The sequence below is a fragment of the Stegostoma tigrinum genome, unplaced genomic scaffold (genome assembly GCF_030684315.1).
Source record: "Stegostoma tigrinum isolate sSteTig4 unplaced genomic scaffold, sSteTig4.hap1 scaffold_63, whole genome shotgun sequence".
In the NCBI taxonomy this organism is placed as follows: domain Eukaryota; kingdom Metazoa; phylum Chordata; class Chondrichthyes; order Orectolobiformes; family Stegostomatidae; genus Stegostoma; species Stegostoma tigrinum.
Genome location: NW_026728568.1, coordinates 1,798,225 through 1,822,645, shown reverse-complemented (window position 1 = coordinate 1,822,645; position 24,421 = coordinate 1,798,225). Strand labels below are relative to the sequence as shown.

Below are 24,421 nucleotides of genomic sequence, written 5' to 3'. Positions count from 1 at the left end.
CAGTCACTGAAGGAAATGGGATGCAGTGACTGAGGGAAATGGGATGCAGTGACTGAGTGAAATGGGATGCAGTGATTGAGTGAAATGTGATGCAGTGACTGAGTGAAATGGGAGGTAGTGACTGACTGAATTTGGGAGGGAGTGCCTGAGTGAAATGGGATGCAGTGACTGAGGGTAATGGGACACAGTGACTGAGTGAAATAGGATGCACTGTCTCAGTTGAATAGGATTCACTGTCTCCGTTAAATAGCATGTAGTGACTGAGTCAAATGGAATGCTGTGACTGAGTGAAATGGGATGCAGTGGCTGAGTGAAATGGGAAGCAGTGGCTGATTGAAATGGGATGCAGTGGCTGAGTGAAATGGGATGCAGTGACTGAGGGAAAGGAGACGCAGTGACTGTGGGAAATGGGTTGCAGTGACTGAGGAAAATGGGAGGCAGTGATTGAGTGAAATGGGATGCAGTCACTGAGTGTAACGTGATGCAGTGACTGAGTGAAATGGGATGCAGTGACTGAGTGAAATGGGATTCAGGGACCGACGGTCATGGGATGCAGTGACTGATGGAAATGGGATGCAGTGACTGAGGGAAATGGGATGCAGTGACTGAGTGATATGGGGATGCAGTGACTGAGGGAAATGAGATGCATTGACTGAGGGAAATGTGATGCATTGACTGAGGGAAATGAGATGCATTGACTGAGGGAAATGACATGCAGTGACTGAGGGAAAGGAGATGAAGTGACTGTGGGAAATGGAATGCTGTGACTGAGGGTAATGGGATGCACCGTCTCAGTTCAATGAGATTCACTGTCTCAGTTAAATGGGATTCAGTGACTGAGGGAAATGGGATTCGCTGACTGAGTGAAATGGGATGCGGTGACTGAGGGAAAGGAGACGCAGTGACTGTGGGAAATGGGTTGCAGTGACTGAGGAAAATGGGATGCAGTGATTGAGTGAAATGGGATGCAGTGACTGAGTGAAATGGGATTCAGGGACCGACGGTCATGGGATGCAGTGACTGATGGAAATGGGATGCAGTGACTGAGGGAAATGGGATGCAGTGACTGAGTGATATGGGGATGCAGTGACTGAGGGAAATGAGATGCATTGACTGAGGGAAATGTGATGCATTGACTGAGGGAAATGAGATGCATTGACTGAGGGAAATGACATGCAGTGACTGAGGGAAAGGAGATGAAGTGACTGTGGGAAATGGAATGCTGTGACTGAGGGTAATGGGATGCACCGTCTCAGTTCAATGAGATTCACTGTCTCAGTTAAATGGGATTCAGTGACTGAGGGAAATGGGATTCGCTGACTGAGTGAAATGGGATGCGGTGACTGAGGGAAAGGAGACGCAGTGACTGTGGGAAATGGGTTGCAGTGACTGAGGAAAATGGGATGCAGTGATTGAGTGAAATGGGATGCAGTGGCTGAGTGAAATGGGATGCAGTGGCTGAGTGATGTGGGATGCAGTGGCTGAGTGATGTGGGATGCAGTGGCTGAGTGATGTGGGATGCAGTGGCTGAGTGATGTGGGATGCAGTGGCTGAGTGATGTGGGATGCAGTGGCTGAGTGAAATGGGATGCAGTACCTGACGGAACTTGAATGAAGCGTCAGATGAGAAACGGGATGCAGTGACTGCGTGAAATGTGATGCCGTGACTGCGTGAAGTGTGATGCAGTGACTGCGTGAAATGTGATGCAGTGACTGCGTGAAATGTGATGCAGTGTCTGCGTGAAATGGGATGCAGTGTCTGCGTGAAATGTGACGCCGTGACTGCGTGAAATGTGATGCCGTGACTGCGTGAAGTGTGATGCAGTGACTGCGTGAAATGTGATGCAGTGACTGCGTGAAATGTGATGCAGTGTCTGCGTGAAATGGGATGCAGTGTCTGCGTGAAATGTGACGCCGTGACTGCGTGAAATGTGATGCAGTGTCTGCGTGAAATGGGATGCAGTGTCTGCGTGAAATGGGATGCAGTGACTGTGGGAAATGGGATGCAGTGACTGTGGGAAACGAGATGAAGTGACTGTGTGAAATGTGATGCTGTGACTGTGTGAAATGTGATGCTGTGACTGTGTGAAATGGGATGCAGTGACTGAGTGAAATGGGATGCAGTGAGTGTGGGAAATGGGATGCAGTGACTGAGTGAAATGGGATGCAGTGACTGAGTGAAATGGGATGCAGTGACTGAGTGATGTGGGATGCAGTGACTGAGGGAAATGTGATGCTGTGACTGTGTGAAATGTGATGCTGTGACTGTGTGAAATGGGATGCAGTGACTGTGGGAAATGGGTTGCAGTGACTGAGGAAAATGGGATGCAGTGATTGAGTGATGTGGGATGCAGTGGCTGAGTGATGTGGGATGCAGTGGCTGAGTGATGTGGGATGCAGTGGCTGAGTGATGTGGGATGCAGTGGCTGAGTGATGTGGGATGCAGTGGCTGAGTGAAATGGGATGCAGTGGCTGAGTGAAATGGGATGCAGTACCTGACGGAACTTGAATGAAGCGTCAGATGAGAAACGGGATGCAGTGACTGCGTGAAATGTGATGCCATGACAGCGTGAAGTGTGATGCAGTGACTGCGTGAAATGTGATGCAGTGACTGCGTGAAATGTGATGCAGTGTCTGCGTGAAATGGGATGCAGTGTCTGCGTGAAATGTGATGCCGTGACTGCGTGAAGTGTGATGCCGTGACTGCGTGAAGTGTGATGCCGTGACTGCGTGAAGTGTGATGCAGTGACTGCGTGAAGTGTGATGCAGTGACTGCGTGAAATGTGATGCAGTGTCTGCGTGAAATGTGATGCAGTGTCTGCGTGAAATGGGATGCAGTGTCTGCGTGAAATGGGATGCAGTGTCTGCGTGAAATGGGATGCAGTGACTGCGTGAAATGGGATGCAGTGACTGTGGGAAACGAGATGAAGTGACTGTGTGAAATGTGATGCTGTGACTGTGTGAAATGTGATGCTGTGACTGTGTGAAATGTGATGCTGTGACTGTGTGAAATGGGATGCAGTGACTGAGTGAAATGGGATGCAGTGACTGTGGGAAATGGGATGCAGTGAATTAGTGAAGTGAGATGCAGTGACTGAGTGAAATGGGATGCAGTGACTGAGTGAAATGGGATGCAGTGACTGAGTGAAATGGGATGCAGTGGCTGAGTGAAATGGGATGCAGTGACTGAGTGAAGTGGGATGCAGTGAATGAGTGAAGTGAGGTGCAGTGACTGATGGAGATTGAATGCAGTGTCTGATGCAAATGGGATGCACTGACTGAGTGAAATGGGATGCAGTGACTGAGTGAAATGGGATGCAGTGACTGAGGGAAATGGGATGCAGTGACTGAGGGAAATGGAATGCAGTGACTGAGGGAAATGGGATGCAGTGACTTTTGGAAATGGGATGCAGTGAGTGATGGAAATGGGAGGCAGTGACTGAGGGAAATGGGATGCAGTGACTGAGTGATATAGGATGCAGTGGCTGAGTGAAATGGGATGCAGTGGCTGAGTGAAATGGAATGCTGTGACTGAGGGAAATGAGATGCAGTTGTTGAGTGAAATGAGATGCAGTACCTGACGGAACTTGCATCAAGCGTCAGATGAGAAACGGGATGCAGTGACTGTGTGAAATGGGATGCAGGGACTGCGTGAAATAGGATGCAGTGACAGAGTGAAATGTGATGCAGTGACAGAGTGAAATGTGATGCTGTGACTGCGTGAAATGTGATGCCGTGACTGCGTGAAGTGTGATGCAGTGACTGCGTGAAATGTGATGCAGTGACTGAGTGAAGTGAGATGCAGTGACTGAGTGAAGTGAGATGCAGTGACTGAGTGAAATGGGATGCAGTGACTGAGTGAAATGGGATGCAGTGACTGAGTGAAATGGGATGCAGTGACTGAGTGAAATGAGCTGCAATGACTGTGTGAAGTGGGATGCAGTGAATGAGTGAAATGAGGTGCAGTGACTGATGGAGATTGAATGCAGTGTCTGATGGAAATGGGATGCAGTGACTGAGGGAAATGGGATGCAGTGACTGAGGGAAATGGGATGCCGTGACTGATGGAAATGGGATGCCGTGACTGATGGCAATGGGATGCCGTGACTGATGGAAATGGGATGCCGTGACTGATGGAAATGGGATGCCGTGACTGATGGAAATGGGATGCAGTGACTGAATGAAATGAGATGCAGTGACTGAGGGAAATGAGATGCACTGATGAAGGGAAATTGGATGCACTGGGTGAGTGAAATGTGATGCAGTCACTGAGTGAAATGGGATGCACTGGCTGAGAGAAATGGGATGCAGTCACTGAAGGAAGTGGGATGCAGTGACTGAGGGAAATGGGAAGCTGTGAATGAGTGAAATGGGAAGCTGTGAATGAGTGAAATGGGAAGCTGTGAATGAGTGAAATGGGCTGCAGTGACTGAGTGACATGGGGTGCAGTGACTCTGTGAAATGGGATGCAGTGACTGAGGGAAATGGGTTGCGGTGACTGAGTGAAATGGGAAGCTGTGAATGAGTGAAATGGGAAGCTGTGAATGAGTGAAATGGGAAGCTGTGAATGAGTGAAAGGGAATTTTGTGACTGAGTTAAAGGAGATGCTGTGACTGAGGGAAATGGGATGCACTGTCTCAGTTCAATGAGATTCACTGTCTCAGTTAAATGGGATGCAGTGACTGAGTGAAATGCGATGCAGTGACTGTGGGAAATGGGTTGCAGTGACTGCAGGAAAGGATTGCAGTGACACTGGGAAAAGGGAGGCAGTGACTGAGGGAAATGGGATGCAGTCACTGAGTGAAATGGGATGCAGTGACTGAGTGTAAGGGGCTGCTGTGACTGAGTGTAAGGGGCTGCTGTGACTGAGTGTAAGGGGCTGCTGTGACTGAGTGAAAGGGGCTGCTGTGATTGAGTGAAAGGGGCTGCTGTGACTGAGTGAAAGGGGCTGCTGTGACTGAGTGAAAGGGGCTGCTGTGACTGAGTGAAATGGGATGCAGTGATTGAGTGAAATGTGATGCAGTGACTGAGTGAAATGGGAGGTAGTGACTGACTGAATTTGGGAGGGAGTGCCTGAGTGAAATGGGATGCAGTGACTGAGGGTAATGGGACACAGTGACTGAGTGAAATAGGATGCACTGTCTCAGTTGAATAGGATTCACTGTCTCCGTTAAATAGCATGTAGTGACTGAGTCAAATGGAATGCTGTGACTGAGTGAAATGGGATGCAGTGGCTGAGTGAAATGGGAAGCAGTGGCTGATTGAAATGGGATGCAGTGGCTGAGTGAAATGGGATGCAGTGACTGAGGGAAAGGAGACGCAGTGACTGTGGGAAATGGGTTGCAGTGACTGAGGAAAATGGGAGGCAGTGATTGAGTGAAATGGGATGCAGTCACTGAGTGTAACGTGATGCAGTGACTGAGTGAAATGGGATGCAGTGACTGAGTGAAATGGGATTCAGGGACCGACGGTCATGGGATGCAGTGACTGATGGAAATGGGATGCAGTGACTGAGGGAAATGGGATGCAGTGACTGAGTGATATGGGGATGCAGTGACTGAGGGAAATGAGATGCATTGACTGAGGGAAATGTGATGCATTGACTGAGGGAAATGAGATGCATTGACTGAGGGAAATGACATGCAGTGACTGAGGGAAAGGAGATGAAGTGACTGTGGGAAATGGAATGCTGTGACTGAGGGTAATGGGATGCACCGTCTCAGTTCAATGAGATTCACTGTCTCAGTTAAATGGGATTCAGTGACTGAGGGAAATGGGATTGGCTGACTGAGTGAAATGGGATGCGGTGACTGAGGGAAAGGAGACGCAGTGACTGTGGGAAATGGGTTGCAGTGACTGAGGAAAATGGGATGCAGTGATTGAGTGAAATGGGATGCAGTGGCTGAGTGAAATGGGATGCAGTGGCTGAGTGATGTGGGATGCAGTGGCTGAGTGATGTGGGATGCAGTGGCTGAGTGATGTGGGATGCAGTGGCTGAGTGATGTGGGATGCAGTGGCTGAGTGAAATGGGATGCAGTACCTGACGGAACTTGAATGAAGCGTCAGATGAGAAACGGGATGCAGTGACTGCGTGAAATGTGATGCCGTGACTGCGTGAAGTGTGATGCAGTGACTGCGTGAAATGTGATGCAGTGACTGCGTGAAATGTGATGCAGTGTCTGCGTGAAATGGGATGCAGTGTCTGCGTGAAATGTGACGCCGTGACTGCGTGAAATGTGATGCCGTGACTGCGTGAAGTGTGATGCAGTGACTGCGTGAAGTGTGATGCAGTGTCTGCGTGAAATGTGATGCAGTGTCTGCGTGAAATGGGATGCAGTGACTGTGGGAAATGGGATGCAGTGACTGTGGGAAACGAGATGAAGTGACTGTGTGAAATGTGATGCTGTGACTGTGTGAAATGTGATGCTGTGACTGTGTGAAATGGGATGCAGTGACTGAGTGAAATGGGATGCAGTGACTGTGGGAAATGGGATGCAGTGACTGAGTGAAATGGGATGCAGTGACTGAGTGAAATGGGATGCAGTGACTGAGTGATGTGGGATGCAGTGACTGAGGGAAATGTGATGCTGTGACTGTGTGAAATGTGATGCTGTGACTGTGTGAAATGGGATGCAGTGACTGTGGGAAATGGGTTGCAGTGACTGAGGAAAATGGGATGCAGTGATTGAGTGATGTGGGATGCAGTGGCTGAGTGATGTGGGATGCAGTGGCTGAGTGATGTGGGATGCAGTGGCTGAGTGATGTGGGATGCAGTGGCTGAGTGAAATGGGATGCAGTGGCTGAGTGAAATGGGATGCAGTGGCTGAGTGAAATGGGATGCAGTACCTGACGGAACTTGAATGAAGCGTCAGATGAGAAACGGGATGCAGTGACTGCGTGAAATGTGATGCCATGACAGCGTGAAGTGTGATGCAGTGACTGCGTGAAATGTGATGCAGTGACTGCGTGAAATGTGATGCAGTGTCTGCGTGAAATGGGATGCAGTGTCTGCGTGAAATGTGATGCCGTGACTGCGTGAAGTGTGATGCCGTGACTGCGTGAAGTGTGATGCCGTGACTGCGTGAAGTGTGATGCAGTGACTGCGTGAAATGTGATGCAGTGTCTGCGTGAAATGTGATGCAGTGTCTGCGTGAAATGGGATGCAGTGTCTGCGTGAAATGGGATGCAGTGACTGTGGGAAACGGGATGCAGTGACTGTGGGAAACGAGATGAAGTGACTGTGTGAAATGTGATGCTGTGACTGAGTGAAATGTGATGCTGTGACTGTGTGAAATGTGATGCTGTGACTGTGTGAAATGTGATGCTGTGACTGTGTGAAATGGGATGCAGTGACTGAGTGAAATGGGATGCAGTGACTGTGGGAAATGGGATGCAGTGAATTAGTGAAGTGAGATGCAGTGACTGAGTGAAATGGGATGCAGTGACTGAGTGAAATGGGATGCAGTGACTGAGTGAAATGGGATGCAGTGACTGAGTGAAGTGGGATGCAGTGAATGAGTGAAGTGAGGTGCAGTGACTGATGGAGATTGAATGCAGTGTCTGATGCAAATGGGATGCACTGGCTGAGTGAAATGGGATGCAGTGACTGAGTGAAATGGGATGCAGTGACTGAGGGAAATGGGATGCAGTGACTGAGGGAAATGGAATGCAGTGACTGAGGGAAATGGGATGCAGTGACTTTTGGAAATGGGATGCAGTGAGTGATGGAAATGGGAGGCAGTGACTGAGGGAAATGGGATGCAGTGACTGAGTGATATAGGATGCAGTGGCTGAGTGAAATGGAATGCTGTGACTGAGGGAAATGAGATGCAGTGGCTGAGTGAAATGAGATGCAGTACCTGACGGAACTTGAATCAAGCGTCAGATGAGAAACGGGATGCAGTGACTGTGTGAAATAGGATGCAGTGACAGAGTGAAATGTGATGCAGTGACAGAGTGAAATGTGATGCCGTGACTGCGTGAAATGTGATGCCGTGACTGCGTGAAGTGTGATGCAGTGACTGCGTGAAATGTGATGCAGTGACTGAGTGAAGTGAGATGCAGTGACTGAGTGAAGTGAGATGCAGTGACTGAGTGAAATGGGATGCAGTGACTGAGTGAAATGGGATGCAGTGACTGAGTGAAATGGGATGCAGTGACTGAGTGAAATGAGCTGCAATGACTGTGTGAAGTGGGATGCAGTGAATGAGTGAAATGAGGTGCAGTGACTGATGGAGATTGAATGCAGTGTCTGATGGAAATGGGATGCAGTGACTGAGGGAAATGGGATGCAGTGACTGAGGGAAATGGGATGCAGTGACTGAGGGAAATGGGATGCAGTGACTTTTGGAAATGGGATGCAGTGAGTGATGGAAATGGGTGGCAGTGAGTGATGGAAATGGGAGGCAGTGATTGAATGAAACGGGTACGAGTGACCATGGAGATGGGATGCAGTGACCTGGGGAAAGGAGATGCATTGACTGTGGAAACGGGATGCTGTGACTGAGGGTAACGGGTTGCAGTGGCTAAGTGAAATGGGACGCCGTGTCTCTGTGAAATCTGATGCGGAGACTGTGGGGAAATGGATTCTGTGACTGAATGAAATGGGATGCAGTGACTGAGTGAAATGTGATGCGTTGACTGATGGAAAGGAGATGCAGTCACTGTTTGAAATGGCATGCAGTGACTGATGGAAATGGGATGCAGTGACTGATGGAAATGGGATGCAGTGACTGAGCTAAATGGGATGCAGTGACTGAATGAAATGAGATGCAGTGACTGAGGGAAATGAGATGCACTGATGTAGGGAAATTGGATGCACTGGGTGAGTGAAATGTGATGCAGTCACTGAGTGAAATGGGATGCACTGGTGAGAGAAATGGGATGCAGTGACTGAGGGAAATGGGACCCAGTCACTGAAGGAAATGGGATGCAGTGACTGAGGGAAATGGGATGCAGTGACTGAGTGAAATGGGATGCAGTGATTGAGTGAAATGTGATGCAGTGACTGAGTGAAATGGGAGGTAGTGACTGACTGAATTTGGGAGGGAGTGCCTGAGTGAAATGGGATGCAGTGACTGAGGGTAATGGGACACAGTGACTGAGTGAAATAGGATGCACTGTCTCAGTTGAATAGGATTCACTGTCTCCGTTAAATAGCATGTAGTGACTGAGTCAAATGGAATGCTGTGACTGAGTGAAATGGGATGCAGTGGCTGAGTGAAATGGGAAGCAGTGGCTGATTGAAATGGGATGCAGTGGCTGAGTGAAATGGGATGCAGTGACTGAGGGAAAGGAGACGCAGTGACTGTGGGAAATGGGTTGCAGTGACTGAGGAAAATGGGAGGCAGTGATTGAGTGAAATGGGATGCAGTCACTGAGTGTAACGTGATGCAGTGACTGAGTGAAATGGGATGCAGTGACTGAGTGAAATGGGATTCAGGGACCGACGGTCATGGGATGCAGTGACTGATGGAAATGGGATGCAGTGACTGAGGGAAATGGGATGCAGTGACTGAGTGATATGGGGATGCAGTGACTGAGGGAAATGAGATGCATTGACTGAGGGAAATGTGATGCATTGACTGAGGGAAATGAGATGCATTGACTGAGGGAAATGACATGCAGTGACTGAGGGAAAGGAGATGAAGTGACTGTGGGAAATGGAATGCTGTGACTGAGGGTAATGGGATGCACCGTCTCAGTTCAATGAGATTCACTGTCTCAGTTAAATGGGATTCAGTGACTGAGGGAAATGGGATTCGCTGACTGAGTGAAATGGGATGCGGTGACTGAGGGAAAGGAGACGCAGTGACTGTGGGAAATGGGTTGCAGTGACTGAGGAAAATGGGATGCAGTGATTGAGTGAAATGGGATGCAGTGACTGAGTGAAATGGGATGCAGTGACTGAGTGAAATGGGATTCAGGGACCGACGGTCATGGGATGCAGTGACTGATGGAAATGGGATGCAGTGACTGAGGGAAATGGGATGCAGTGACTGAGTGATATGGGGATGCAGTGACTGAGGGAAATGAGATGCATTGACTGAGGGAAATGTGATGCATTGACTGAGGGAAATGAGATGCATTGACTGAGGGAAATGACATGCAGTGACTGAGGGAAAGGAGATGAAGTGACTGTGGGAAATGGAATGCTGTGACTGAGGGTAATGGGATGCACCGTCTCAGTTCAATGAGATTCACTGTCTCAGTTAAATGGGATTCAGTGACTGAGGGAAATGGGATTCGCTGACTGAGTGAAATGGGATGCGGTGACTGAGGGAAAGGAGACGCAGTGACTGTGGGAAATGGGTTGCAGTGACTGAGGAAAATGGGATGCAGTGATTGAGTGAAATGGGATGCAGTGACTGAGTGAAATGGGATTCAGGGACCGACGGTCATGGGATGCAGTGACTGATGGAAATGGGATGCAGTGACTGAGGGAAATGGGATGCAGTGACTGAGTGATATGGGGATGCAGTGACTGAGGGAAATGAGATGCATTGACTGAGGGAAATGTGATGCATTGACTGAGGGAAATGAGATGCATTGACTGAGGGAAATGACATGCAGTGACTGAGGGAAAGGAGATGAAGTGACTGTGGGAAATGGAATGCTGTGACTGAGGGTAATGGGATGCACCGTCTCAGTTCAATGAGATTCACTGTCTCAGTTAAATGGGATTCAGTGACTGAGGGAAATGGGATTCGCTGACTGAGTGAAATGGGATGCGGTGACTGAGGGAAAGGAGACGCAGTGACTGTGGGAAATGGGTTGCAGTGACTGAGGAAAATGGGATGCAGTGATTGAGTGAAATGGGATGCAGTGGCTGAGTGAAATGGGATGCAGTGGCTGAGTGATGTGGGATGCAGTGGCTGAGTGATGTGGGATGCAGTGGCTGAGTGATGTGGGATGCAGTGGCTGAGTGATGTGGGATGCAGTGGCTGAGTGATGTGGGATGCAGTGGCTGAGTGAAATGGGATGCAGTACCTGACGGAACTTGAATGAAGCGTCAGATGAGAAACGGGATGCAGTGACTGCGTGAAATGTGATGCCGTGACTGCGTGAAGTGTGATGCAGTGACTGCGTGAAATGTGATGCAGTGACTGCGTGAAATGTGATGCAGTGTCTGCGTGAAATGGGATGCAGTGTCTGCGTGAAATGTGACGCCGTGACTGCGTGAAATGTGATGCCGTGACTGCGTGAAGTGTGATGCAGTGACTGCGTGAAATGTGATGCAGTGACTGCGTGAAATGTGATGCAGTGTCTGCGTGAAATGGGATGCAGTGTCTGCGTGAAATGTGACGCCGTGACTGCGTGAAATGTGATGCAGTGTCTGCGTGAAATGGGATGCAGTGTCTGCGTGAAATGGGATGCAGTGACTGTGGGAAATGGGATGCAGTGACTGTGGGAAACGAGATGAAGTGACTGTGTGAAATGTGATGCTGTGACTGTGTGAAATGTGATGCTGTGACTGTGTGAAATGGGATGCAGTGACTGAGTGAAATGGGATGCAGTGAGTGTGGGAAATGGGATGCAGTGACTGAGTGAAATGGGATGCAGTGACTGAGTGAAATGGGATGCAGTGACTGAGTGATGTGGGATGCAGTGACTGAGGGAAATGTGATGCTGTGACTGTGTGAAATGTGATGCTGTGACTGTGTGAAATGGGATGCAGTGACTGTGGGAAATGGGTTGCAGTGACTGAGGAAAATGGGATGCAGTGATTGAGTGATGTGGGATGCAGTGGCTGAGTGATGTGGGATGCAGTGGCTGAGTGATGTGGGATGCAGTGGCTGAGTGATGTGGGATGCAGTGGCTGAGTGATGTGGGATGCAGTGGCTGAGTGAAATGGGATGCAGTACCTGACGGAACTTGAATGAAGCGTCAGATGAGAAACGGGATGCAGTGACTGCGTGAAATGTGATGCCATGACAGCGTGAAGTGTGATGCAGTGACTGCGTGAAATGTGATGCAGTGACTGCGTGAAATGTGATGCAGTGTCTGCGTGAAATGGGATGCAGTGTCTGCGTGAAATGTGATGCCGTGACTGCGTGAAGTGTGATGCCGTGACTGCGTGAAGTGTGATGCCGTGACTGCGTGAAGTGTGATGCAGTGACTGCGTGAAGTGTGATGCAGTGACTGCGTGAAATGTGATGCAGTGTCTGCGTGAAATGTGATGCAGTGTCTGCGTGAAATGGGATGCAGTGTCTGCGTGAAATGGGATGCAGTGTCTGCGTGAAATGGGATGCAGTGACTGCGTGAAATGGGATGCAGTGACTGTGGGAAACGAGATGAAGTGACTGTGTGAAATGTGATGCTGTGACTGTGTGAAATGTGATGCTGTGACTGTGTGAAATGTGATGCTGTGACTGTGTGAAATGGGATGCAGTGACTGAGTGAAATGGGATGCAGTGACTGTGGGAAATGGGATGCAGTGAATTAGTGAAGTGAGATGCAGTGACTGAGTGAAATGGGATGCAGTGACTGAGTGAAATGGGATGCAGTGACTGAGTGAAATGGGATGCAGTGGCTGAGTGAAATGGGATGCAGTGACTGAGTGAAGTGGGATGCAGTGAATGAGTGAAGTGAGGTGCAGTGACTGATGGAGATTGAATGCAGTGTCTGATGCAAATGGGATGCACTGACTGAGTGAAATGGGATGCAGTGACTGAGTGAAATGGGATGCAGTGACTGAGGGAAATGGGATGCAGTGACTGAGGGAAATGGAATGCAGTGACTGAGGGAAATGGGATGCAGTGACTTTTGGAAATGGGATGCAGTGAGTGATGGAAATGGGAGGCAGTGACTGAGGGAAATGGGATGCAGTGACTGAGTGATATAGGATGCAGTGGCTGAGTGAAATGGGATGCAGTGGCTGAGTGAAATGGAATGCTGTGACTGAGGGAAATGAGATGCAGTTGTTGAGTGAAATGAGATGCAGTACCTGACGGAACTTGAATCAAGCGTCAGATGAGAAACGGGATGCAGTGACTGTGTGAAATGGGATGCAGGGACTGCGTGAAATAGGATGCAGTGACAGAGTGAAATGTGATGCAGTGACAGAGTGAAATGTGATGCTGTGACTGCGTGAAATGTGATGCCGTGACTGCGTGAAGTGTGATGCAGTGACTGCGTGAAATGTGATGCAGTGACTGAGTGAAGTGAGATGCAGTGACTGAGTGAAGTGAGATGCAGTGACTGAGTGAAATGGGATGCAGTGACTGAGTGAAATGGGATGCAGTGACTGAGTGAAATGGGATGCAGTGACTGAGTGAAATGAGCTGCAATGACTGTGTGAAGTGGGATGCAGTGAATGAGTGAAATGAGGTGCAGTGACTGATGGAGATTGAATGCAGTGTCTGATGGAAATGGGATGCAGTGACTGAGGGAAATGGGATGCAGTGACTGAGGGAAATGGGATGCCGTGACTGATGGAAATGGGATGCCGTGACTGATGGCAATGGGATGCCGTGACTGATGGAAATGGGATGCCGTGACTGATGGAAATGGGATGCCGTGACTGATGGAAATGGGATGCAGTGACTGAATGAAATGAGATGCAGTGACTGAGGGAAATGAGATGCACTGATGAAGGGAAATTGGATGCACTGGGTGAGTGAAATGTGATGCAGTCACTGAGTGAAATGGGATGCACTGGCTGAGAGAAATGGGATGCAGTCACTGAAGGAAGTGGGATGCAGTGACTGAGGGAAATGGGAAGCTGTGAATGAGTGAAATGGGAAGCTGTGAATGAGTGAAATGGGAAGCTGTGAATGAGTGAAATGGGCTGCAGTGACTGAGTGACATGGGGTGCAGTGACTCTGTGAAATGGGATGCAGTGACTGAGGGAAATGGGTTGCGGTGACTGAGTGAAATGGGAAGCTGTGAATGAGTGAAATGGGAAGCTGTGAATGAGTGAAATGGGAAGCTGTGAATGAGTGAAAGGGAATTTTGTGACTGAGTTAAAGGAGATGCTGTGACTGAGGGAAATGGGATGCACTGTCTCAGTTCAATGAGATTCACTGTCTCAGTTAAATGGGATGCAGTGACTGAGTGAAATGCGATGCAGTGACTGTGGGAAATGGGTTGCAGTGACTGCAGGAAAGGATTGCAGTGACACTGGGAAAAGGGAGGCAGTGACTGAGGGAAATGGGATGCAGTCACTGAGTGAAATGGGATGCAGTGACTGAGTGTAAGGGGCTGCTGTGACTGAGTGTAAGGGGCTGCTGTGACTGAGTGTAAGGGGCTGCTGTGACTGAGTGAAAGGGGCTGCTGTGATTGAGTGAAAGGGGCTGCTGTGACTGAGTGAAAGGGGCTGCTGTGACTGAGTGAAAGGGGCTGCTGTGACTGAGTGAAATGGGATGCAGTGATTGAGTGAAATGTGATGCAGTGACTGAGTGAAATGGGAGGTAGTGACTGACTGAATTTGGGAGGGAGTGCCTGAGTGAAATGGGATGCAGTGACTGAGGGTAATGGGACACAGTGACTGAGTGAAATAGGATGCACTGTCTCAGTTGAATAGGATTCACTGTCTCCGTTAAATAGCATGTAGTGACTGAGTCAAATGGAATGCTGTGACTGAGTGAAATGGGATGCAGTGGCTGAGTGAAATGGGAAGCAGTGGCTGATTGAAATGGGATGCAGTGGCTGAGTGAAATGGGATGCAGTGACTGAGGGAAAGGAGACGCAGTGACTGTGGGAAATGGGTTGCAGTGACTGAGGAAAATGGGAGGCAGTGATTGAGTGAAATGGGATGCAGTCACTGAGTGTAACGTGATGCAGTGACTGAGTGAAATGGGATGCAGTGACTGAGTGAAATGGGATTCAGGGACCGACGGTCATGGGATGCAGTGACTGATGGAAATGGGATGCAGTGACTGAGGGAAATGGGATGCAGTGACTGAGTGATATGGGGATGCAGTGACTGAGGGAAATGAGATGCATTGACTGAGGGAAATGTGATGCATTGACTGAGGGAAATGAGATGCATTGACTGAGGGAAATGACATGCAGTGACTGAGGGAAAGGAGATGAAGTGACTGTGGGAAATGGAATGCTGTGACTGAGGGTAATGGGATGCACCGTCTCAGTTCAATGAGATTCACTGTCTCAGTTAAATGGGATTCAGTGACTGAGGGAAATGGGATTGGCTGACTGAGTGAAATGGGATGCGGTGACTGAGGGAAAGGAGACGCAGTGACTGTGGGAAATGGGTTGCAGTGACTGAGGAAAATGGGATGCAGTGATTGAGTGAAATGGGATGCAGTGGCTGAGTGAAATGGGATGCAGTGGCTGAGTGATGTGGGATGCAGTGGCTGAGTGATGTGGGATGCAGTGGCTGAGTGATGTGGGATGCAGTGGCTGAGTGATGTGGGATGCAGTGGCTGAGTGAAATGGGATGCAGTACCTGACGGAACTTGAATGAAGCGTCAGATGAGAAACGGGATGCAGTGACTGCGTGAAATGTGATGCCGTGACTGCGTGAAGTGTGATGCAGTGACTGCGTGAAATGTGATGCAGTGACTGCGTGAAATGTGATGCAGTGTCTGCGTGAAATGGGATGCAGTGTCTGCGTGAAATGTGACGCCGTGACTGCGTGAAATGTGATGCCGTGACTGCGTGAAGTGTGATGCAGTGACTGCGTGAAGTGTGATGCAGTGTCTGCGTGAAATGTGATGCAGTGTCTGCGTGAAATGGGATGCAGTGACTGTGGGAAATGGGATGCAGTGACTGTGGGAAACGAGATGAAGTGACTGTGTGAAATGTGATGCTGTGACTGTGTGAAATGTGATGCTGTGACTGTGTGAAATGGGATGCAGTGACTGAGTGAAATGGGATGCAGTGACTGTGGGAAATGGGATGCAGTGACTGAGTGAAATGGGATGCAGTGACTGAGTGAAATGGGATGCAGTGACTGAGTGATGTGGGATGCAGTGACTGAGGGAAATGTGATGCTGTGACTGTGTGAAATGTGATGCTGTGACTGTGTGAAATGGGATGCAGTGACTGTGGGAAATGGGTTGCAGTGACTGAGGAAAATGGGATGCAGTGATTGAGTGATGTGGGATGCAGTGGCTGAGTGATGTGGGATGCAGTGGCTGAGTGATGTGGGATGCAGTGGCTGAGTGATGTGGGATGCAGTGGCTGAGTGAAATGGGATGCAGTGGCTGAGTGAAATGGGATGCAGTACCTGACGGAACTTGAATGAAGCGTCAGATGAGAAACGGGATGCAGTGACTGCGTGAAATGTGATGCCATGACAGCGTGAAGTGTGATGCAGTGACTGCGTGAAATGTGATGCAGTGACTGCGTGAAATGTGATGCAGTGTCTGCGTGAAATGGGATGCAGTGTCTGCGTGAAATGTGATGCCGTGACTGCGTGAAGTGTGATGCCGTGACTGCGTGAAGTGTGATGCCGTGACTGCGTGAAGTGTGATGCAGTGACTGCGTGAAATGTGATGCAGTGTCTGCGTGAAATGTGATGCAGTGTCTGCGTGAAATGGGATGCAGTGTCTGCGTGAAATGGGATGCAGTGACTGTGGGAAACGGGATGCAGTGACTGTGGGAAACGAGATGAAGTGACTGTGTGAAATGTGATGCTGTGACTGAGTGAAATGTGATGCTGTGACTGTGTGAAATGTGATGCTGTGACTGTGTGAAATGTGATGCTGTGACTGTGTGAAATGGGATGCAGTGACTGAGTGAAATGGGATGCAGTGACTGTGGGAAATGGGATGCAGTGAATTAGTGAAGTGAGATGCAGTGACTGAGTGAAATGGGATGCAGTGACTGAGTGAAATGGGATGCAGTGACTGAGTGAAATGGGATGCAGTGACTGAGTGAAGTGGGATGCAGTGAATGAGTGAAGTGAGGTGCAGTGACTGATGGAGATTGAATGCAGTGTCTGATGCAAATGGGATGCACTGGCTGAGTGAAATGGGATGCAGTGACTGAGTGAAATGGGATGCAGTGACTGAGGGAAATGGGATGCAGTGACTGAGGGAAATGGAATGCAGTGACTGAGGGAAATGGGATGCAGTGACTTTTGGAAATGGGATGCAGTGAGTGATGGAAATGGGAGGCAGTGACTGAGGGAAATGGGATGCAGTGACTGAGTGATATAGGATGCAGTGGCTGAGTGAAATGGAATGCTGTGACTGAGGGAAATGAGATGCAGTGGCTGAGTGAAATGAGATGCAGTACCTGACGGAACTTGAATCAAGCGTCAGATGAGAAACGGGATGCAGTGACTGTGTGAAATAGGATGCAGTGACAGAGTGAAATGTGATGCAGTGACAGAGTGAAATGGGATGCAGTGACTGAGTGAAATGGGATGCAGTGACTGAGTGAAATGGGATGCAGTGACTGAGTGAAATGAGCTGCAATGACTGTGTGAAGTGGGATGCAGTGAATGAGTGAAATGAGGTGCAGTGACTGATGGAGATTGAATGCAGTGTCTGATGGAAATGGGATGCAGTGACTGAGGGAAATGGGATGCAGTGACTGAGGGAAATGGGATGCAGTGACTGAGGGAAATGGGATGCAGTGACTTTTGGAAATGGGATGCAGTGAGTGATGGAAATGGGTGGCAGTGAGTGATGGAAATGGGAGGCAGTGATTGAATGAAACAGGTACGAGTGACCATGGAGATGGGATGCAGTGACCTGGGGAAAGGAGATGCATTGACTGTGGAAACGGGATGCTGTGACTGAGGGTAACGGGTTGCAGTGGCTAAGTGAAATGGGACGCCGTGTCTCTGTGAAATCTGATGCGGAGACTGTGGGGAAATGGATTCTGTGACTGAATGAAATGGGATGCAGTGACTGAGTGAAATGTGATGCGTTGACTGATGGAAAGGAGATGCAGTCACTGTTTGAAATGGCATGCAGTGACTGATGGAAATGGGATGCAGTGACTGATGGAAATGGGATGCAGTGACTGAGCTAAATGGGATGCAGTGACTGAATGAAATGAGATGCAGTGACTGAGGGAAATGAGATGCACTGATGTAGGGAAATTGGATGCACTGGGTGAGTGAAATGTGATGCAGTCACTGAGTGAAATGGGATGCACTGGTGAGAGAAATGGGATGCAGTGACTGAGGGAAATGGGACCCAGTCACTGAAGGAAATGGGATGCAGTGACTGAGGGAAATGGGATGCAGTGACTGAGTGAAATGGGATGCAGTGATTGAGTGAAATGTGATGCAGTGACTGAGTGAAATGGGAGGTAGTGACTGACTGAATTTGGGAGGGAGTGCCTGAGTGAAATGGGATGCAGTGACTGAGGGTAATGGGACACAGTGACTGAGTGAAATAGGATGCACTGTCTCAGTTGAATAGGATTCACTGTCTCCGTTAAATAGCATGTAGTGACTGAGTCAAATGGAATGCTGTGACTGAGTGAAATGGGATGCAGTGGCTGAGTGAAATGGGAAGCAGTGGCTGATTGAAATGGGATGCAGTGGCTGAGTGAAATGGGATGCAGTGACTGAGGGAAAGGAGACGCAGTGACTGTGGGAAATGGGTTGCAGTGACTGAGGAAAATGGGAGGCAGTGATTGAGTGAAATGGGATGCAGTCACTGAGTGTAACGTGATGCAGTGACTGAGTGAAATGGGATGCAGTGACTGAGTGAAATGGGATTCAGGGACCGACGGTCATGGGATGCAGTGACTGATGGAAATGGGATGCAGTGACTGAGGGAAATGGGATGCAGTGACTGAGTGATATGGGGATGCAGTGACTGAGGGAAATGAGATGCATTGACTGAGGGAAATGTGATGCATTGACTGAGGGAAATGAGATGCATTGACTGAGGGAAATGACATGCAGTGACTGAGGGAAAGGAGATGAAGTGACTGTGGGAAATGGAATGCTGTGACTGAGGGTAATGGGATGCACCGTCTCAGTTCAATGAGATTCACTGTCTCAGTTAAATGGGATTCAGTGACTGAGGGAAATGGGATTCGCTGACTGAGTGAAATGGGATGCGGTGACTGAGGGAAAGGAGACGCAGTGACTGTGGGAAATGGGTTGCAGTGACTGAGGAAAATGGGATGCAGTGATTGAGTGAAATGGGATGCAGTGACTGAGTGAAATGGGATGCAGTGACTGAGTGAAATGGGATTCAGGGACCGACGGTCATGGGATGCAGTGACTGATGGAAATGGGATGCAGTGACTGAGGGAAATGGGATGCAGTGACTGAGTGATATGGGGATGCAGTGACTGAGGGAAATGAGATGCATTGACTGAGGGAAATGTGATGCATTGACTGAGGGAAATGAGATGCATTGACTGAGGGAAATGACATGCAGTGACTGAGGGAAAGGAGATGAAGTGACTGTGGGAAATGGAATGCTGTGACTGAGGGTAATGGGATGCACCGTCTCAGTTCAATGAGATTCACTGTCTCAGTTAAATGGGATTCAGTGACTGAGGGAAATGGGATTCGCTGACTGAGTGAAATGGGATGCGGTGACTGAGGGAAAGGAGACGCAGTGACTGTGGGAAATGGGTTGCAGTGACTGAGGAAAATGGGATGCAGTGATTGAGTGAAATGGGATGCAGTGGCTGAGTGAAATGGGATGCAGTGGCTGAGTGATGTGGGATGCAGTGGCTGAGTGATGTGGGATGCAGTGGCTGAGTGATGTGGGATGCAGTGGCTGAGTGATGTGGGATGCAGTGGCTGAGTGATGTGGGATGCAGTGGCTGAGTGAAATGGGATGCAGTACCTGACGGAACTTGAATGAAGCGTCAGATGAGAAACGGGATGCAGTGACTGCGTGAAATGTGATGCCGTGACTGCGTGAAGTGTGATGCAGTGACTGCGTGAAATGTGATGCAGTGACTGCGTGAAATGTGATGCAGTGTCTGCGTGAAATGGGATGCAGTGTCTGCGTGAAATGTGACGCCGTGACTGCGTGAAATGTGATGCCGTGACTGCGTGAAGTGTGATGCAGTGACTGCGTGAAATGTGATGCAGTGACTGCGTGAAATGTGATGCAGTGTCTGCGTGAAATGGGATGCAGTGACTGTGGGAAATGGGATGCAGTGACTGTGGGAAACGAGATGAAGTGACTGTGTGAAATGTGATGCTGTGACTGTGTGAAATGTGATGCTGTGACTGTGTGAAATGGGATGCAGTGACTGAGTGAAATGGGATGCAGTGAGTGTGGGAAATGGGATGCAGTGACTGAGTGAAATGGGATGCAGTGACTGAGTGAAATGGGATGCAGTGACTGAGTGATGTGGGATGCAGTGACTGAGGGAAATGTGATGCTGTGACTGTGTGAAATGTGATGCTGTGACTGTGTGAAATGGGATGCAGTGACTGTGGGAAATGGGTTGCAGTGACTGAGGAAAATGGGATGCAGTGATTGAGTGATGTGGGATGCAGTGGCTGAGTGATGTGGGATGCAGTGGCTGAGTGATGTGGGATGCAGTGGCTGAGTGATGTGGGATGCAGTGGCTGAGTGATGTGGGATGCAGTGGCTGAGTGAAATGGGATGCAGTGGCTGAGTGAAATGGGATGCAGTACCTGACGGAACTTGAATGAAGCGTCAGATGAGAAACGGGATGCAGTGACTGCGTGAAATGTGATGCCATGACAGCGTGAAGTGTGATGCAGTGACTGCGTGAAATGTGATGCAGTGACTGCGTGAAATGTGATGCAGTGTCTGCGTGAAATGGGATGCAGTGTCTGCGTGAAATGTGATGCCGTGACTGCGTGAAGTGTGATGCCGTGACTGCGTGAAGTGTGATGCCGTGACTGCGTGAAGTGTGATGCAGTGACTGCGTGAAATGTGATGCAGTGTCTGCGTGAAATGTGATGCAGTGTCTGCGTGAAATGGGATGCAGTGTCTGCGTGAAATGGGATGCAGTGTCTGCGTGAAATGGGATGCAGTGACTGCGTGAAATGGGATGCAGTGACTGTGGGAAACGAGATGAAGTGACTGTGTGAAATGTGATGCTGTGACTGTGTGAAATGTGATGCTGTGACTGTGTGAAATGTGATGCTGTGACTGTGTGAAATGGGATGCAGTGACTGAGTGAAATGGGATGCAGTGACTGTGGGAAATGGGATGCAGTGAATTAGTGAAGTGAGATGCAGTGACTGAGTGAAATGGGATGCAGTGACTGAGTGAAATGGGATGCAGTGACTGAGTGAAATGGGATGCAGTGGCTGAGTGAAATGGGATGCAGTGACTGAGTGAAGTGGGATGCAGTGAATGAGTGAAGTGAGGTGCAGTGACTGATGGAGATTGAATGCAGTGTCTGATGCAAATGGGATGCACTGACTGAGTGAAATGGGATGCAGTGACTGAGTGAAATGGGATGCAGTGACTGAGGGAAATGGGATGCAGTGACTGAGGGAAATGGAATGCAGTGACTGAGGGAAATGGGATGCAGTGACTTTTGGAAATGGGATGCAGTGAGTGATGGAAATGGGAGGCAGTGACTGAGGGAAATGGGATGCAGTGACTGAGTGATATAGGATGCAGTGGCTGAGTGAAATGGGATGCAGTGGCTGAGTGAAATGGAATGCTGTGACTGAGGGAAATGAGATGCAGTTGTTGAGTGAAATGAGATGCAGTACCTGACGGAACTTGAATCAAGCGTCAGATGAGAAACGGGATGCAGTGACTGTGTGAAATGGGATGCAGGGACTGCGTGAAATAGGATGCAGTGACAGAGTGAAATGTGATGCAGTGACAGAGTGAAATGTGATGCTGTGACTGCGTGAAATGTGATGCCGTGACTGCGTGAAGTGTGATGCAGTGACTGCGTGAAATGTGATGCAGTGACTGAGTGAAGTGAGATGCAGTGACTGAGTGAAGTGAGATGCAGTGACTGAGTGAAATGGGATGCAGTGACTGAGTGAAATGGGATGCAGTGACTGAGTGAAATGGGATGCAGTGACTGAGTGAAATGAGCTGCAATGACTGTGTGAAGTGGGATGCAGTGAATGAGTGAAATGAGGTGCAGTGACTGATGGAGATTGAATGCAGTGTCTGATGGAAATGGGATGCAGTGACTGAGGGAAATGGGATGCAGTGACTGAGGGAAATGGGATGCAGTGACTGAGGGAAATGGGATGCAGTGACTTTTGGAAATGGGATGCAGTGAGTGATGGAAATGGGTGGCAGTGAGTGATGGAAATGGGAGGCAGTGATTGAATGAAACGGGTACGAGTGACCATGGAGATGGGATGCAGTGACCTGGGGAAAGGAGATGCATTGACTGTGGAAACGGGATGCTGTGACTGAGGGTAACGGGTTGCAGTGGCTAAGTGAAATGGGACGCCGTGTCTCTGTGAAATCTGATGCGGAGACTGTGGGGAAATGGATTCTGTGACTGAATGAAATGGGATGCAGTGACTGAGTGAAATGTGATGCGTTGACTGATGGAAAGGAGATGCAGTCACTGTTTGAAATGGCATGCAGTGACTGATGGAAATGGGATGCAGTGACTGATGGAAATGGGATGCAGTGACTGAGCTAAATGGGATGCAGTGACTGAATGAAATGAGATGCAGTGACTGAGGGAAATGAGATGCACTGATGTAGGGAAATTGGATGCACTGGGTGAGTGAAATGTGATGCAGTCACTGAGTGAAATGGGATGCACTGGTGAGAGAAATGGGATGCAGTGACTGAGGGAAATGGGACCCAGTCACTGAAGGAAATGGGATGCAGTGACTGAGGGAAATGGGATGCAGTGACTGAGTGAAATGGGAAGCTGTGAATGAGTGAAATGGGAAGCTGTGAATGAGTGAAATGGGCTGCAGTGACTGAGTGACATGGGGTGCAGTGACTCTGTGAAATGGGATGCAGTGACTGAGGGAAATGGGTTGCAGTGACTGAGTGAAATGGGAAGCTGTGAATGAGTGAAATGGGAAGCTGTGAATGAGTGAAAGGGGATTTTGTGACTGAGTTAAAGGAGATGCTGTGACTGAGGGAAATGGGATGCACTGTCTCAGTTGAATAGGATTCACTGTCTCCGTTAAATAGCATGTAGTGACTGAGTCAAATGGAATGCTGTGACTGAGTGAAATGGGAAGCAGTGGCTGAGTGAAATGGGAAGCAGTGGCTGAGTGAAATGGGATGCTGTGACTGAGGGAAAGGAGACGCAGTGACTGTGGGAAATGGGTTGCAGTGACTGAGGAAAATGGGCGGCAGTGATTGAGTGAAATGGGATGCAGTCACTGAGTGAAATGTGATGCAGTGACTGAGTGAAATGGGATGCAGTGACTGAGTGAAATGGGATTCAGGGACCGACGGTCATGTGATGCAGTGACTGATGGAAATGGGATGCAGTGACTGAGGTTAATGGGATGCAGTGGCTGAGTGAAATGGGATGCAGTGACTGAGGGAAATGGGATGCAGTGGCTGAGGGAAATGAGATGCATTGACTGAGGGAAATGAGATGCATTGACTGAGGGAAATGAGATGCATTGACTGAGGGAAATGAGATGCAGTGACTGAGGGAAATGACATGCAGTGACTGAGGGAAAGGAGATGAAGTGACTGGGGGAAATGGAATGCTGTGACTGAGGGTAATGGGATGCACCGTCTCAGTTCAATGAGATTCACTGTCTCAGTTAAATGGGATGCGCTGACTGAGTGAAATGGGATGCGCTGACTGAGTGAAATGGGATGCGGTGACTGAGGGAAAGGAGACGCAGTGACTGTGGGAAATGGGTTGCAGTGACTGAGGAAAATGGGATGCAGTGACTGAGTGAAATGGGATGCAGTGACTGAGTGATGTGGGATGCAGTGGCTGAGTGAAATGGGATGCAGTGGCTGAGTGAAATGGGATGCAGTGGCTGAGTGAAATGGGATGCAGTACCTGACGGAACTTGAATGAAGCGTCAGATGAGAAACGGGATGCAGTGACTGTGTGAAATGGGATGCAGTGACTGCGTGAAATAGGATGCAGTGACAGAGTGAAATGTGATGCCGTGACTGCGTGAAATGTGATGCCGTGACTGCGTGAAGTGTTGATGCAGTGACTGCGTGAAATGTGATGCTGTGACTGCGTGAAATGTGATGCAGTGACTGCGTGAAATGTTATGCAGTGTCTGCGTGAAATGGGATGCAGTGACAGAGTGAAATGTGATGCCGTGACTGCGTGAAATGTGATGCCGTGACTGCGTGAAGTGTGATGCAGTGACTGCGTGAAATGTGATGCAGTGTCTGCGTGAAATGTGATGCAGTGTCTGCGTGAAATGTGATGCAGTGTCTGCGTTAAATGGGATGCAGTGTCTGCGTGAAATGGGATGCAGTGACTGTGGGAAATGGGATGCAGTGACTGTGGGAAACGAGATGAAGTGACTGTGTGAAATGTGATGCAGTGACTGTGGGAAATGGGATGCAGTGACTGAGTGAAGTGAGATGCAGTGACTGAGTGATATGGGA

The 24,421-nt window shown here is 49.1% G+C and overlaps 1 long non-coding RNA gene across 1 annotated transcript in view; it reads left to right on the top strand.

Annotated features, from left to right (window-relative positions):
- Window positions 1-24,421, top strand: part of LOC132209040 (uncharacterized) — a 433,067-nt gene that overhangs the window by 231,256 nt on the left and 177,390 nt on the right. The gene's annotated exons all lie outside the window — the stretch shown is intronic.